Raw genomic sequence first — 17166 nt, forward strand, 5'->3', positions numbered from 1 at the left:
TAAAACTAATCTTTATCTCTACACCGGCTGCCTCCTCCTGCTGAGGAACCTGAGCAACCTTGGCTCATCATTGGCCCGGCAAACTTCTGGTCCATGTCACCATGCAGAACTCGCCTTATAGGCTCAGCAGGAGTTTCTAGTCCATTTTCCCCACCCCTGACTCCAATCATGATGAGAAATAGTGTCAGAAGATTCTGCTAGGTTGGCCATTATTGTTGTAGTCTATAGGGTACTATGACCTCCTAAAGGCTCAGACTAGAGCTGGCAAACTCCAAGTGGGGGTTACAGGTAAAACCAGAAAAGATCCTAATAATTTTGTCACAAAAATAGTTTGGGGAGAGAATCTGAGAGCTACAAGTGCACTTTTCTCTGATTGGAATTACGCTAGTGTTAATTTAATCAAATTCGTTGGGGTTACTCCTGATTTTCATCAGTAAATTCAGGAGTCTATCATGGCACCTGCCTTCTTGTCCACTTGATAGTAGATCCTCGACTATGCTCAACAGGGTACTCTGGCTCAACCAGAGTTGCCACAACCTAGCATTGGTTTGGCCTGACTTCCTCCCACAGTGTGAGGCAGTATCACGGACAACAATGTCTGATGATGAAGTGCCCAGCCCAACATCTGCAAGTTTGTCTATAATGCCTAGCCTCCCTTGATACAAAGGCCATCCTAAGTAAGGAAGGAACCTGGACATGGACCGTGAGAGAGAGAGAGAGTCAAGATTTAGTGCAAGTGAGAGCAGATTCAGACCCTAATACTCGACAAATGGATAAACATGGAGGAGCAATATCCAAAACTTGTCTTTTGGTCCAAATGGTCTTGAAAAGAGAAACTTTCCAAATGAATTAGTTTGGTGTCATTACATGTAAAAACTTATGATATAAGGTAATATGCAGCCAAATGGTGAGGCCCTTTTCTGTTTTTATTCAGACCTTACTCAAGGGCTAAATTCCCCAACCTTTAATCAGTGTTCATCCCACTGGTGTCAGTAGAGAAAAGCCTACTCATATGAGTAAATCAAGTAAGATTTGGTCAATAATCTGACTATTATAGTCCTTGGCCTGGAATCCTTACTCAGGCAAAAGCCTCATTGACTCCAGTCAGGGACTGTCCTGCACAAAGTTTTGCCTAAATCAGGAGTGCAAAATTTTGCCACTTGTATGTTTTTGACACAAGTGGTTGTGATGGGTGCATTTTATGTCCCTTTCTCCTCTGACAATGACAAATAAATACAAAGACCAGGAATAGACCACCGCAGGCTAACATAGTATGCTAGCTCTCAAAACATTGGATGTTTGCTTATACCAGTCTAATATTACTTAATTTATGGTAGGAGAATCAAATGTGGAGCAGGTTGGCACTTTCAGCATTCGCTATGATACATTGGCCTAGCCTTAATGCTTAGACTGAAATCTGATAAAATCTCTTTATGATTCTGTTTGAAAGGCTGAGAGTTTTAGAGAAGTACAGGTGTCCTTAATGTTCTGCCATCATTTCCCCCCTTTTTTCCCCCTCTTCAGCATGTTTAATCTTTAGTTTCCTGTTTTTCCTTGTGGGCTTGATTTATTGGATATCAAATGGTGCACAGCAATCAATAGGTACAGTGTTTCTAGAAGTGTGTCCTAAATGGCTTAAAATAGTCCTCTCATGGGGAATAAACTTTGGGTACCAAACCTTTCCCAGTTAGACAGAATGGGGAGTATGAATATTATGACAAAACGGACCTGGTGTTTGAGATGTCTGACATGCAGATAAGGCAGAACATTTTGTGTGTGTAACAGACATACTTTTGTAGAGACAAGCATTTTTGTGACCTTCTATAATTTAGGAATTAGTCCAGATGTCTGCCAGTTCTAAGCAATCACAATGATCAATGTCTCGGATCATAACCAGGTTATCAATTTCCACTAAGTATCATGCCACAAACCACAAGGTTCAAAGGGCTAATCCAAATTTTTATAAAATGTCATCCTATTTTATATGAAGAGCTGAAGGGCTGCACATGTCATTGTTAGCAGAATGCCCCTAACAGAGCTGCTTCCAGTCACCATCTACCCCTCTCGTGTATGGTCTATTTCTGCAGTTGCTCTATGCTTATAGAAATACTGTTAATTTTAATGACAATTCCACATGTGCCATGGATGCCCATTTTGACTAATAATAGCAATAAAAAGTCGCTTCATTGTGGTAGTAGTTTGCAGACTTAATAGCAATTTCTAGTGGTGATCACTTATGAGCAGTTGTAGTTTGGCTATTATGGTAATTATTAGTAAGGTGATTTGAAGAATTTCAATGGCTGCCTTATCTGAAAAGCAACTATAATGAAAACACTTTTAATCTCCTTGCTGATCCATGACCCTATAGTTAGGTTTACATTTTCCTCATGATTAATTTAGTTTGCAGAACAAAACACACGTCATGATGCATTTTGGAAGCGTCTATACCTGTATGCATGGTATGTGATACAATTGAGTTCCTTAACAGTTTTACTATTTACAACTACGTTGCCTCTTTTTAGACATGAAGGCTAATTTTCTCTAGTCATTCACTTACAGCTATTTCTAAGATAATTATATAACAACTGTGTATTTGATGCTGGAAGTTGCCTGGAGGCTTAAAATTGATTTAATGGAGGCAGTTTCCCAAGTGAAAGAGACCTTTCCAAACAGAATCTAAAGGCCATATAATTTCAGAAATATTTTCGCTTTTAGTAGAGATGCTTGAAGAAAAAATCATATCACTTGGCTTATGTATCTGTTGCAAATTGAACTTGTCATCCTCACTTTACAGTTGTCCTACAGTTCGTTTAATTTTAAGGTCATATTTTCATTAATCTCATATTTCCAACAAGGCTTGTAAACAGAATTTCTGCTATAAAGGATGTTAAACTGTCTGTAGTCGTCAATTGGGGAAGCATTCCAAACATTTTGCGTTCTTAAACTACACACAGTGATCCTCAAAATAAGGGCTATTATAGGTCTTCTTGCTGCATTTTCTTCCCATATAAATCTAAGGCCAAAATATAGCTCTTGGATAAAGTGGCATGTGTGTATATGCAACAAAGCACCTGAGTGGTGGTGAAGAGATGTATTCTGCCTCCTAAGGCAGAATGAATCCAGTACTGCTGGGGGAAAGCACTGAGTTACATACTTGCTAGACCTGTATGGAAAGCTGAACATGCACTAACCCCTACCTAGCACTGCCCCACCCCACTCTGAACCATGCAGTGCTGGCATTAGTATTCGCAAACCCTGCTGTAGAGGGATGGTCACCTGCTCCTGGCCTGAAAGGGTTAAAAATAGCCCTGGGAGAGGGCTGTGGCAGGGGAAAAGCTGGGCTGATTGGGGGGGAAGCAGCCTCAGCTGGGGGCCACACCCCAATCAGGGTCCAGCTGGCCCTATAAAGGCCAGTGAAGCCATGAGCTGACACAGTCTCCTCTAGCTCTGGAGGGAGTTGGGCCTGGCTGCTGGGGAGCTAGATAAGGTACCTGAGCTGGAGCAGGGCTGGGGGAAGGCCTGGGGAGCTCCAGCCTGGAAACCCCCAGGCTGCGGCCTAGTATAAGGCCAAATAGGTACTGGGGTTGTACGGGACAGCCCAAAGCTAGGCCGAGGCAGCAGATCCAAACCCCTCCTTGCCTGTGATGAGTGGCTTATACTGCGGTCTGCCCCAGGAAACGGGGGCTAGTTGGTGACTGGCAGTAGCCTACGACTGAGGCGAGGTGGGGATAGGGGGTGGTGGTTCCCTGGGGAGGGGAGACCCAGTGAGACTGTGGGGTACTGGAGGGGGCAGCACCCTGGTCTGAAAGGGGCACTGGGGTCCAAGAGGGACTTGGGACCCAGCAGGAAGCAGGACACTGGCCTGCAGGGGGCGCTCCTGGGTCGAAGAGCTAATTCCCAGGACGACCGACAGGAGGCGCCGCAGGGGTGAGTCCCCGCACCGTTACACTTGCACTCAGGAAACATAGATTCATTATAGTTACCACTTACATGGGAGGGGGGATATGAAGATAAAGAGATCTCTATGCTTTCTCCTAGAGCAACACTCCCAGGCAGTGGCAGGCAGGCTATTAGAAGAGAGGATGTGTGATGGTTAAATAGTGACTCTCTTAAGGGATACTATTTTTAAAAAAAAAAAAAAAATCTCATACAAGCAACCAGCATTTTATCTGCTTCAGTAAACCCAGTAAAGCAAATGGTTCCCACAGTCTCAGATTCAATGCCTACTGATTCAACTTTTCATCAAACAATAAAATTCCACCTATGGGATATCATAACTCTCTTGTTGAACTCAAAAATTTAAGATCTACTGATCTATGGTTTGTGTTGATGTTTCTCTTTATTGTGTCTTCAGTTCTGACTTTGTCTTGCTGTCTCTCAGCAGTCTTACATTTTAAAACTAATTTAAAGGATATTGATAGGATACACAAACATTATACATGTATATCACTGTACATTATTTGCTAGTTTGGTAGCAAGAAGAATAGTCAAGTGGGAGTTTTTAAAATAAGATGCATAGAAGATGGAATAAATCAGGCCACTCTGGAATTTTCTACATGATTCTATCAGACCTAATCAAGAAAATTCAGGTGATCCTCCCCAGTAGGAAACAAATTAGAAGTCTGAGCAGACAGCTACTATATATGTAGCCTATTACAGCTTTGAAACTCACAAAACTGACTGACATGGTGATGGGTTGTGTGCATGTGTTAGTAATTAATGCTCAACAGTGTATCAATCCATAAATGGAGCTAGTGTATGGATGAATACTGACAAAAATCCTGAAGTCCTGACTCTAGAACAGGGGCGGGCAAACTTTTTGGCCTGAGTTCTGCATCGGGTTTCCAAAGTTGTATGGAGGGCCCGTTAGTGGAGGCTGTGCCATCCCCAAACAGCCACGCGTGGCCCAGCCTGCCCCCTATCCGACCCCTCCTGCTTCTCGCCCCCTGACGGCTTCCCCGGGACTCCTGCCCTATAACATTAGTCATGCCATCAGGGGCTCATTCACCTGCACATCTACCAATGTGATATGTGCCAGCAATGCCCCTCGGCCATGTACATTGGCCAAACCGGACAGTCTCTATGCAAAAGAATAAATGAACACAAATCTGACATCCGGAATCATAACATTCAAAAACCAGTAGGAGAACACTTCAACCTCTTTGGTCACTCAGTAACAGACTTAAAGGTGGCAATTTTGCAACAGAAAAGCTTCAAAAACAGATTCCAAGAAGAAACTGCTGAGCTTGAATTAATATGCAAACTATATACCATTAACTTGGGTTTGAATAGAGACAGGGAGTGGCTGGGTCATTACACATTGAATCTATTTCTCCTGTTCAGTATCCTCACACCTTCTTGTTGACTGTCTAAAATGGGCCATCTTGATTATCACTACAAAAGTTTTGTTTTTTTTCTCCTGCTAATAGCCCATCTTAATTAATTAGCCTCTTACAGTTGGTATGGCTACTTCCACTTTTTCATGTTCTCTGTATGTATATATACTTACTATATGTTCCATTCTATGCGTCTGATGAAGTGGGCTGTAGCCCACGAAAGCTTATGCTCAAATAAATTTGTTAGTCTCTAAGGTGCCATGAGTACTCCTGTTCTTTTTGTGGATACAGACTAACACGGCTGCTACTCTGAAACCAGTATTAAATTTTGTTTAAAAGTAAGTGTGTGTGTGTGTGTGTGTGTGTGTGTAATGTCTTTTGCCTGGTGAAAAAAATTTCCCTGGAACCTCTCCCCTCCCTCCCCCCATTTACATTAATTCTTATGGGGAAATTGGTTTTGCTTAACATCATTTTGTTTAAAGTCGCATTTTTCAGGAACATAACTACAACATTAAGCAAGGAGTTACTGTACACTTTGCATATCATTTTAACAATACTAGTATTTCTCAATGTAGGCTTTTCTGTGTAGAATGCTATTTCTAATGTGTGATAAATGGGGGCAGACCCTATGTAGTAAATGTATTGGCTCTGGGTAAATGATCACAAATTTGTCTACATATATATTGAATGAATGAAAATATGAACAGTTGAATAGTGAAGGTCAATTTAAGTATAACTTATGAAGCTGCCATTTGTGTGGCAGATAAATACCAAATATATTTATTGATAGGCATACTTTCTGAATATCAGGGTTGAAGTGACTAAATTGCATGTTAACGTTTCCACAAAGTCACTAAGCAATGACTGAACTGTCAAACAAAAAGCCTGGGCAAAATTAGGCAAGTCAGTATCTACAAGCATACACATTGCTGTGCCAGCGTAATAGCAAGAAAATTAATGCCAATGCTTTTTAAAGAAATTACCAGCCACTTCAATTTGGTTTCCTACAAGGAAACGACAGCTGTGTTAAAGATGGCGAACATCTTTGTAACCTGCATATTTAAATTGGCTCTTTGAAAATAGTCCTCCCCTGGTTAGGGTTGGGGCCTGTAGCCTGGTGTTATAAAAGAGATGTGAAAGATGAAGACCAGTGAAGAAAGCAATATTGATACAAACTTTTCCTGATCCACAATATGTGAAAGATGATATGGAACCACACTGAAAGATCAAGTATACTCCCTTGTCGTACATTGTTTTCGCTGTGAAAACAAACATACTGGCTTCCTTTAGCCACAGGGGAGAGGGATTCTGGTCCAGCTATAGCAATAGCATCCTTTTAGTTACAAAAATAAAATAAAAACAGACACTTTTTGAAAGTCAGTTTAAAGAAGGGACTCTGAGTTCTCTACCTGTTACACAGATGTTTTTGCACTCCTGGATGGATGACTTGGATGCACTGTTCTAATCTGATATACAAATTACGCACACCAGACTATATCCACAGCTAATGTAAACCAGTGCAGCTCCACTGAAGTTAATGGAGCTATCCCAATTTACCCTGGTTGAGCAACTGGACTATATTTAGTATTCATTCCCAGTTCTGCCCTGAGGAGTATAAATCCGATGCAATAGTGTTAGATAAAGTAGAGTTGCTTTTCATTTTTAACTGCTGTAACTGAGGAGAAGATTGGGTTTCCAGCATTATCAATTGTTGGTTGCTTCTTGGCTGAGAATTGCTTTCCATTAAGATCCATTTTGACATACACATCCCTAAAATCCTCAAAGGGATCATTTCCATTTCAAAGTTTGCAGGTGTGGTCTTTGGCCAGCTGAGAGTGTTTTGCCCCTATTTCAGTTGATGGACATAAACCACTTTACGCAGATATTAAACATATGGTAAAATGTATTCTAACACCTTTTTTAGCCATATTTTATCCCCCAAATCACTTTTTCTAGAAAACTCAAAGTTTATTTAAAATATCTTAAGAACTGTGTCAAGGACCAGTTTTAAGGCGCAGAAAGTCATATTCAGAATTGTGAGCTCTTTGAGGCAGGTAATGTTCATTACTATATATCTGTGCAACACCTAGCACAATGGGATCTCAGTCCAGTTTGGTTCTCTAGCTGCTACTGGAATACAAATAGAATATTAGTAACCATGAGAAATGTCCCTGATACTCTTTGTTAAACACTGGTAAAAATACTTTTTTGTTGACACATACTATACCAACAGAGATTTACTCTTATAGTAGTCCATAGTGATGCCAGATGAAATGAGGGCCTGACTTTGCTATGCACTGTAACATGCCTAGTTAAAAATAGTTCTTGATCCAAGAAGCTTACAATGAAAACAGATGAGAGACAGGGAATTGTAGCACACAATGACTAGAGGCCAGACTTTTACAGGTATTTAGGCACTGAGTAGGATTTTTTAGGGGGAAAAAACTTTCACTTAAGTGCCTAGATGCTTCTGAAAATCCCAACTAAATACCTTTCAAAAATCTAGCTGTAAGTAACTTGACGATGGTCATATAGGGAGTGTGTGAAATCAGATCAGCCCAGATCTCCTAATTCCTGGCCTACAAGACTGTTCTACTTCTAGTTATTTTAAAGATGGCCATAAATATTACCATATGATACTATATGTGCATATCATAATATTATGCAACCATAAATAGTATACACAAATCATGTGCATCACCCATTAGAAACTGGCATTCCTCTTCCTGCCTTTCTGGTTGCCGCTTAGACTCTTCGGTCTTTGCACACAAACTAACTACTACTGCTCCACATAAAGTAGAGTGGAGAATAGCAAGTCCTTGGCTTCTTCTCCCCCTGCCTCCTGGGAGTGAAAGAATATGCACTAGACCCCTTGTGGATCCTTGCTTCCCAATTTCCAAGGTGGACACTCCTTACCAACTATGTCTGATTGTGAGGAGAAAGGACTGGAGGCACAGTCTGCCCAGTCTGTCCCTGCAACACACATTTGCTAGCGCCCTTTTAAAAAAAAACAACCTTTCATAAACTGGAATTAGTGTATTTTATATTAGTTGCTAAAGGTGTGGGGCACCTCCATCTGATAACAGTGGTGCTCAGTTTTCTGATTCTTAACCTTTATCAAATTAAAGTGCTAATTCTAACAATTAGAGCAAGGTATTTATTTGCTTGCTTGTTTTTTCTTGTGTGGTAGAAATCTCATTAAAAGTATACTGAACAAAGCATAAATGTGCTATAGGGAATAATCCTGTGCTCACAGTGAGAGGCACTAATGACCTATTTAGGTCATTTCCAGTTCTAATTCCTTTGACATTATGTTTTAAACATGAGGGGCAAAATTCATCCCTAGTGTTAACCCATTTGAATCAATGGAATTGCCACAGGCATGAATTGGGTCCAGTGTTTCCAACCTCTACATATGTAGAGTTCTCATCACACCTTAAAAAATTAAACAGCAGAATAGATATAAATGCATTTCCTTCCATTGATCTAAATTTAACTAGGAAAAAAGTTGCAATAAAATTAGAGATACTGAACTATCCATAGGAGATTCCAGTACATTATTAGCCTACTCACCCTGCCACTTATCTTCAAATGCACACACCACCAGCAGGAAGGATTTAGGTTATATTTTAGTAATCCAAATCTTGTGGGTAGTGGGTTTTACTGAAATTGGAGCACTTGTTACTATAATTTAACTACAAAAAACCTGCATTTAGTAAAGTAAAGGGTTTGACTTCAATGCACAAAAGCAATGAGGTTTACAGCAATATCAGTAAGGTTGGGGTGTCAGCCTGGATTTGCAACCTTTAAATCTGAATTTCCTTGGTTTTCTGGATTTGTCAAACATTTAACAATGCTTAAATATAGGCTTTCTTCATGATGATAGTGAAATTTCCATAATGGTAACATTTTTAAAAGAGAAAAAGGATAGAATAAGCAAAAAGACAGGACTAACTGTGGAAAAGAGAGTTTGTAGTCTAGTGGCTAGAGCATGATACTGAAGTTGGAAGATTGGAATTGTATTTTTAGCTTTGCTACTTGGTGTGTGACTTTGAGGAAGACATTTAGGCCCAGATTTCCAAAGGTACTAAGGTGTAACTGCACTCAGCATTGCAACATCTAATTGATTAAGGAGCCTAAATTTCATTTTCAAAAGAGTTTTTTTGACACTCAAGAACCTAAATACCATCAAATGACAAGATTTTTGGCTAAGTGCCTGAACCCCTCTTGAATGTGAGATTTAGGGTCATAAATCAGGAAAGCATTGTAGTGCTGAGCACACCAATGCCTCAATACCTTCCAAAATCTGTGCCTTATCCTCTCTGAGCCTCCGTTTCAATAGCTGTAAAATGGGGATAATACTTAACTATTTAGCGGGGAGTTGTGAGGCTTAATTCATTAATATATGTACTTTGCTATAGTCAGATGGAAATGCAAAGTACTATGCTATTATGGGTGAGAAAGACATTGCAATCACTAGTTAGCTTCCAAAGTCTTTCAACAACCTAACTATTAGTGCTGGCTGGACCTGTTTTTTGATGAAATTTCATTTTATCAAAGCTAATGTGTATCCATAGACTGGTGGTTAGGGCACTGACCTAGGATGTGGAAGATACAGGTTGTGCCTGAATCATAGTGATCTGATATGAAAACTGCTCTGAAACTGGGAAAGTAGGGACTTGAGCCTAGATCTTCCTCTTCCATATGCTAGGACAGTGCCATAATCATGAGACTATACAGTGTGAGAGTATCTCTAAAACAGATATTTTGACACAATTGTATTTGCAAAAAATGTTTGAAAGGTTTCCTTTTTATGCCAGTGTGGAACAAAAACAAATGTTGAAACCTTGAAAGTTGTTGCTGTCTAGAGAATGGCAATTCTGTTTTGCTCTAATAATAGCTTCATTGTAGTTTCTGCATACTTGCCTCAGAAAAAGCATAGAACTGCTTTTGGAAGTTTCATATTTAAATATGATGAAGAGAAAACGAATCCTGACACTTTTACGAAGGATATTTGCGGGGGGGGGGCAGGCTATGTACCATCATTCTAGCCAGCTATGCACATTTTATATGGTGTGTGTGTTTGTAAATCTAGGCAATTGTGTGTGGCAGTCTATAGCTTTTCCTGTCACACTGCACGTTACAGTCTATTACCTCCCATTCCAAATCTAAATAACATGTTTTTAGAAAACTGTGCTCTTACATTTAGCTGCTGTTTTGCTATGTCAGGTCTGATTCTACCCCGCAATGCATACGTAGCTTTTATGGAGACTTATAGAATGATAAATTATATAATAAATGAAAGGGAGTGGGGCGTGTGGAAAGAATCTATGCAGGTTGTACCTGTCATTCCTTTGCTCTTTGCTGCAGATGTTAACCTGTACATAAACAAATATAAAAATAAAGGTATGTTCAGAATGAGATGACCCCTACATTTGGTAATAGTAATGGCTTCCATTGATACTCAGCCCTTGCCAACAGTTATCTCACAATGGTATATGAGGATATCACCAAGTGATATACTTGTGGTAACTGAGTATCAACAATTTGGTGAATATTGTCATTTAATGGTGTTTACTGTATATTGGGTCTAATATTATATATTACCCTTCTCATGGAGCTTATATACGAGACTCATGATTTGACTAACAGGAACTTAATCACAGAATTCTACCAGTCTTTTCAATTAGATGAAAAACAGCCCTGGTCGTTAATGATGATTAAAGAGCTGATGTTTTTCACTTCTCAAAAGTGTTACTGCCAAATCCCAGTTGGGGTCATTCTATTCTGCAGGGCTTTGGGTACCAGGACTGAGATCTTGAACAAGACTTTATTCAATGGGGAGTCAAGTCGGTGCAGAGAGTATTGCACTGTAGTGATGTGTTCAGTGATCCAAGCTGCTAAGTAACTTTGCCGAATACCATTTTGTATCAGTGGAGATTTCCCAGGTATATAACTTCATACCTAGATATGAGTTGCACAACCAAGTGTAGAGGTTACAGATGCATGAATCACTACGAACAGATCTGTGTCTAATAGGATGAGGTATCCTCTGACCATTCACATATGGAATGGGGAATTTTATGCCACTTTAGGTATCTGGATATCTGATAGTTCTGAGGATTCGTAAGTGTATGTCTACACTGCAACAAAACACCTGCAGCTGGCTTGAGTAAGCTGAATTGGGCTCATGGGACTTCAGTTGCGGGGTTATAAAATTGTAGTGTTGACCCTGGCTTCAGCCCAGACATCTGAGACCTACTCCCTCACAAGGTCTCAGAGCCCAGGCTCTTCTTGCACAAGCCCAAGTGTTGGCTGTGAACCAACATCATAATCTGAGTGTAGATGCCATCGATAGTGAGGATGTCAGAGACTACATCCTGAGCTCTGAGGGTATGCCAGCACAACTGCTGGGAGCAAGTTGCATCCTGTGTCAATAGATTAGTGTTAGCAGGTCTCATGTTAGCGTGCTAAAAATGGGAATGTGGATGTACGGCTCAGTCTGGCACTCAGGCTCTGAAGTCTAGGCAAGAGTAGGCTTCAGAGCCCAAGCTCCTGCCCAAGTCAAAGCAAAGTCTACACAGCTATGTTTAGCACGCTTGCCCAAGACCTGTTAACTTGACTCTGACAATCTGGGCTGCGAGATTGTCTCTCAGCATCTGTACAGACCATACCCCTTTAGTCCATTTTCCTATCAGCTTCATCTCAATCTTGACTGGGTTCAGCTTTACATAGCTACTTTTTATTAAGGTGTAGATTTTGGCTAAGTACTGAGACAACTGGGAGGTGATGCTGTTTGTATGTTAGGCCCAGTAGCATGCAGACCACACCTGAGTTGTCTCACTAGTTCTCCTAACTGCTGAATAAGATGGAACCTGCCTGTCCTTGAGACAGGAGCATTTGCCCATAACAACCCACTGGGTTTAGTGTGAGGGGAAGAACTAGACCCATTTCAGGGCATTTCCATTTACCTACTTACAGCTTCTTGGAATGGGACAAGAGTATTTAATAATCCTCAGTATCAAACATCTGAGAGGTCCCACAGGATGCATATGGATGCATTTTCCTTGTTTATGGTCAGGTGGTCACCCAAGTGCTCTGTCACTGCCATGCTATTCTGGACCTGAATGAAAAAGATCTAGGAGATTGTCAGCTGATATGTGATGCTGGTGACTTTTCAACCCCTGCCCCCTATTTCTCAATTTTCTTGCTCAGTGAAGCAGAGGTTAGACAATAAGTCATAGTTATGTCTGGTTATATAATGCCTGATAGCCCATTCTCCCTGCTTAGCTCTTTTTTCCATGATGACAGAAGTGTACTGAAAAGTTTACTATCTAAATTAGACCTACTATAGTAAGGGTACATCTACACTAGGAGCAGACACACTCATGCTAGTTCTCCTTGAGCTAGCACACTAAAAACAGTAGCGTAGCCACTGGCATGGACTAGCTGGGCAGAGTTCAAACCCTTCTGAATCCCATGGATGTGTACTTGGGATCCTTCAGGATGAAAAGCTCAGTAATCTATGCATTATTATGGGACTTTATATAATAATAAATAGCCAGATCCTCAGCTGGTGTAATTGACACCAATTTACATTAATGGAACTATGCCAATGTACACCAGCTGAAGATCTGATCTAAATCTGATCAGTGTTAATAATGGAAAATGGGGAGCCATCCTACTCAAACCCAGATTAACCAATGAGCCCTCAATGCATTTGCACAGGGTCCACATCTCAGAGGTCCCTTACCATCAGGGAAAAGGTAGGGGGAGGTGTGGACCCGCAACACATACAAAAACAACCCAGGACCAAGAGGAGGGAGGGTGGATGGGTGTCTTGGGGTGAGGGCCCTGCCTGCAGCCTGTGGCATGAACCAACAGGTCAGAGCAGGGAGCTGGGTCAGCCCTGTGTGACAGGAGCAGCTGCAGGATGAGTGAGGGTGGGCTCATTTTTCCACATCCTGGGGGCAAGGAAGGTGGAGGTGGGGAGTTCCAATTGCCATAGTTCATAGGGCCCCACAAATGTTTAATCTGGCGCTGGTCTTATTCCTCTTTCTAAGGGATTTTGCCATCTATGTCTATTAAGTCTGTTCTCTCTTCTCTCCCCCCCCCTTCCCAAACAAATCAAATTGTTTTGGGTACAAGAATATAAATGGGACTATATCCATGTTAGGGAGGCAGAAACTGCTATGGAAGTAATGCAGTATTTATTATGTATTAAAATTTGGAAAATCACTGTACACACTGAAGATTGGAAGGCTTCTCTGTCTATCTCTAGTTCTATAAACTTCAACAAGCATTAGACCACAACAGAGATTTAGAGTTATGGCTTTAAAATGAGACTGCAGAGTTCCTATTTGTACATGTTCTCTCAACTCCGTCTTCTGCACAATTGGTGGTCCACCTTCCAATGACAGCTGGGTTTATGAGGCTGTATTCATTAGTTAACAGCACCCTAAGTTAGCATTGGATATGTTACATCATTCATGCTTTCCAAAATAGATCCCTGAGACAAAGTTCACTAGTTATAGCAACAATGATGAAGTTAATTTGAATCAGTTGACATCTTGGTTGTCTTGTGTACAGTGATTTTCCAAATTCAGAAAAAAAGTTCAATTAAATATGCTATGTAAAGTGGACAACTAAAGTCCAGAATTGGCCTTTTGTTCAACCTAAATGTCCAAAATGCTTAACTTAGAAACAAGATGACCTAGGTGACATCATGAGGCTACCCCAAAGCATCCATGAAACCAGAAAGTTACTTTAATCGTTCACATTCTCTGTATAGGAAAAATGTCAGAAATTAGTAAGTGTAAACATATCTTTACTAGTATTTCCATATCCAGTGTAGGTTCTTATTCTTCAGTGTTAGTTACAGGGGAAAAGTCAGTTCTGGACAGCTTCCCGTTTTCACTAGAGGCAAAGAAAATATTTCTGATATTTTAAATTGTGTATATATCTATATCCACTGTGGTGCATCTTTAGAGGGAGTTGTCTCTGAAAATGGTATTTAGTTATTTCCTGGTCACTTACTAATGTGCTATCATAATTCCAGGAAATAATTTATTCAACATACAGATGCACTTACCAGACAGAAACAAATCCAAGTTGCAGAGCTGCAAGAATGATTGCTGTTCTTTTCACAGCTGGTTTTTGGATTTCTTCAGAAAGGAGAAAAAGGGGAGGAAATTACCTGTAACAGAACACTTTCATTGACAACAATACTCATTACCGATCACTGGAGTTCATTAATTACTTTGAGATTATGGTTATCTGAATCAGCCACTTTGGGTAAAATATTGCGATATGTCTCCCAGACCCCTAAACATCTTAGATCTTCAAAACAATGTTTGGAATACATGTAGGAACATAACAAATAATAAATGTTGTTTTAATATTATTTATTATAGGAGATTAAAGGGAGATGAGGAAGTCTTTTTAATACAAATATAACAGGATTTAAGAAGTATTAGGAAGAAAGTAGGTCCATTAATAAATGATGAAGGTTAATAAATTATTCAAAAATGACTGACATGCTAAGCTTGTTTTTTAAAATCTGCCTTTATCAAGAAATCTATGGGAAGAAAGTCTGACCCATTAGTAAGGAAGCAAGATTCTGCTAAACTAATCACTGATACAAAGCAGACATACATGTACAAATTAAGTAATTGGCATTCTGCAAATCAGCCAGTCCAGATGGTATACAACATGGGGTCATAAGAGCTATTACTATTGACAATATTGAAAAATGAACAACTAGGAAGGCACCAAAAGATTTGAGGAAAACAGATGTAATACCAGTTTTCAAAAACAGGAAAGCATAGTGATTCTGATGCTTACTTTCCTTTAAGCCTAACTTTCAGGATAAGAGAACCCCGGAGGGAGAGGAGAGACCCTGGACAGACAAACTTGATTATTATTGGTTTCCTTATATAAAATTACTGGATAAAGGGAATAACAGATGTAATCTATTTTACAGCATATTTACCAAAAGTAAATTTGTGGATGATTGACACACACTTAGATTTAAGAAAGGCATTTGATATACTTATCTCAGCAATCACAACTAAATGACGCAGCTCAACTATCAATCACTTGCAACCAGTAGAGCAAAAAAGATGAAATTATTTGTAAAAATTCAAATAGTGAATACATTTGAGGAAACAGATCTAAATAAACGATTTGCCATGATAATTTGCTTTTTTTTTCTGCTAGAATGCTGCACTGTAACATGAAACAAAAACTACCTAAAAGAGCATAAACACAGGGAATTAAGATTATTCAACTAGGGGCGCAGATTCAAAGGTATAAAGGGCAGAAAATTAATGGAAGTTTGGGAATTTAATTCCCATTTGTGCCTCTGAAAATCTCCCCCTTAGTGGGTTACTTCAGGGATGGATGGGAAGTCTGATTTTTTTTTTTAATTTAACATCTTCCTTAGACTGTAGAAGTCAGCCACAGGCCTGACTATGGGAAGGTGAAAAGTCCTATTGTCCCAGGAAGAGCACTGAAGACCCTTTGGATCAGGCAGGTGTAATCTGTCCAGGGTCTTATCCATGCAAAGGGATGATGCACAATCTGTTCCATCTGTTAGTAAATATGCCACATCACACAGTAATTGTTCAGAAGAGGTCAACAAAAAATAATCAGTTGTCTAAGAGTAGGGATTGAATTATAGAGAGAGATTAGCCACAGTACATAATACTTCTCTCATTTAAAGTGGACATTCTAGCTGTCTGCAAATAATTGAAAGGTGTAAACCATATGGATATAAAGGAATTATTTAGTATACATGTTTATAACTAAATGCTATAGGATGTATACAGGAAAGTTAACATTTTGCTGAATTTGGGGAAAGGAACCCTGAAAGTGAAATGTACAAGACTGTGGTATAACTAATGTCCATTTCTTGTTCCTTTTAAAAATGGGCAGGGCAAACCACTAGAAAATATTCTGTAAAGAACATATCCTTGTTGGCAAGCATATAGACCTAGTCGGGTTTTTTTCCATTAGTACCTTCTCTGATTCTGTGATCATTGAGTGCTCAGCATCCGCAGTGATTTGTTTCAAAGAAATAAATGGCCAAAAACAGATTAATGAATCTTTTAGACATACTAATGAAAAGGAGGATTGTAGACTTGTATTCTAGATACAGATCTCTCTCTTCAATTCTAGATCTCTCAGCTTCCTGAGACTCAGTAGCAGGTTTTCTCAAGATCAAGACAGTTAAATGAATTCCCCAAGGTTATACATTTGGGGCCAAATTATATCATCACTTACACCTGTACTTCTTAATTCAAGGGCCTTCCATCATCAATCAATGGGTGTTTACAGCCCTAAGCCTAAAATTTCATCTATCCGTTGTGGAATTTATTGCCTTGCAGGGTCAATTCCAGAGAACAACTAACTTATTATAAACAAGCAAACAAAGGCACTCCTCCTTGTCAGGAGGACAAATGTAATTACAAGTCTCCTTGGCTCTGGATAGGTAACTAGTGGAACTTGTGTGAATACTCTGTATGCTGATATAATATAAAGCTATGGTTAAATCAAGTCTCGTGGCAGTCTTCAGCTTTCAGACCAATTACTTGCAGCATATTAGGATATGCAAGAATTGTCACAGTGGATTCTAATTCAAAATCATTACTCTCCTTTTTCTAACAGTTTGCAGTCAGCTAATATCACAAACATCAGCCTTTGCAGAAATCTTCTATAATTCCACACCAAACCAAGAATTTAATAAGCAATTAATTGCTGAAATGATGCATAGCTATCTGCAATAACCGTTTATAGACATTCAGATCAGAAGGAGAATCAAATTGAGCTG

The sequence above is a fragment of the Terrapene carolina genome, unplaced genomic scaffold (assembly GCF_002925995.2).
Source record: "Terrapene carolina triunguis isolate 2854851 unplaced genomic scaffold, T_m_triunguis-2.0 Scaffold88, whole genome shotgun sequence".
Lineage (NCBI taxonomy): Eukaryota > Metazoa > Chordata > Testudines > Emydidae > Terrapene > Terrapene triunguis.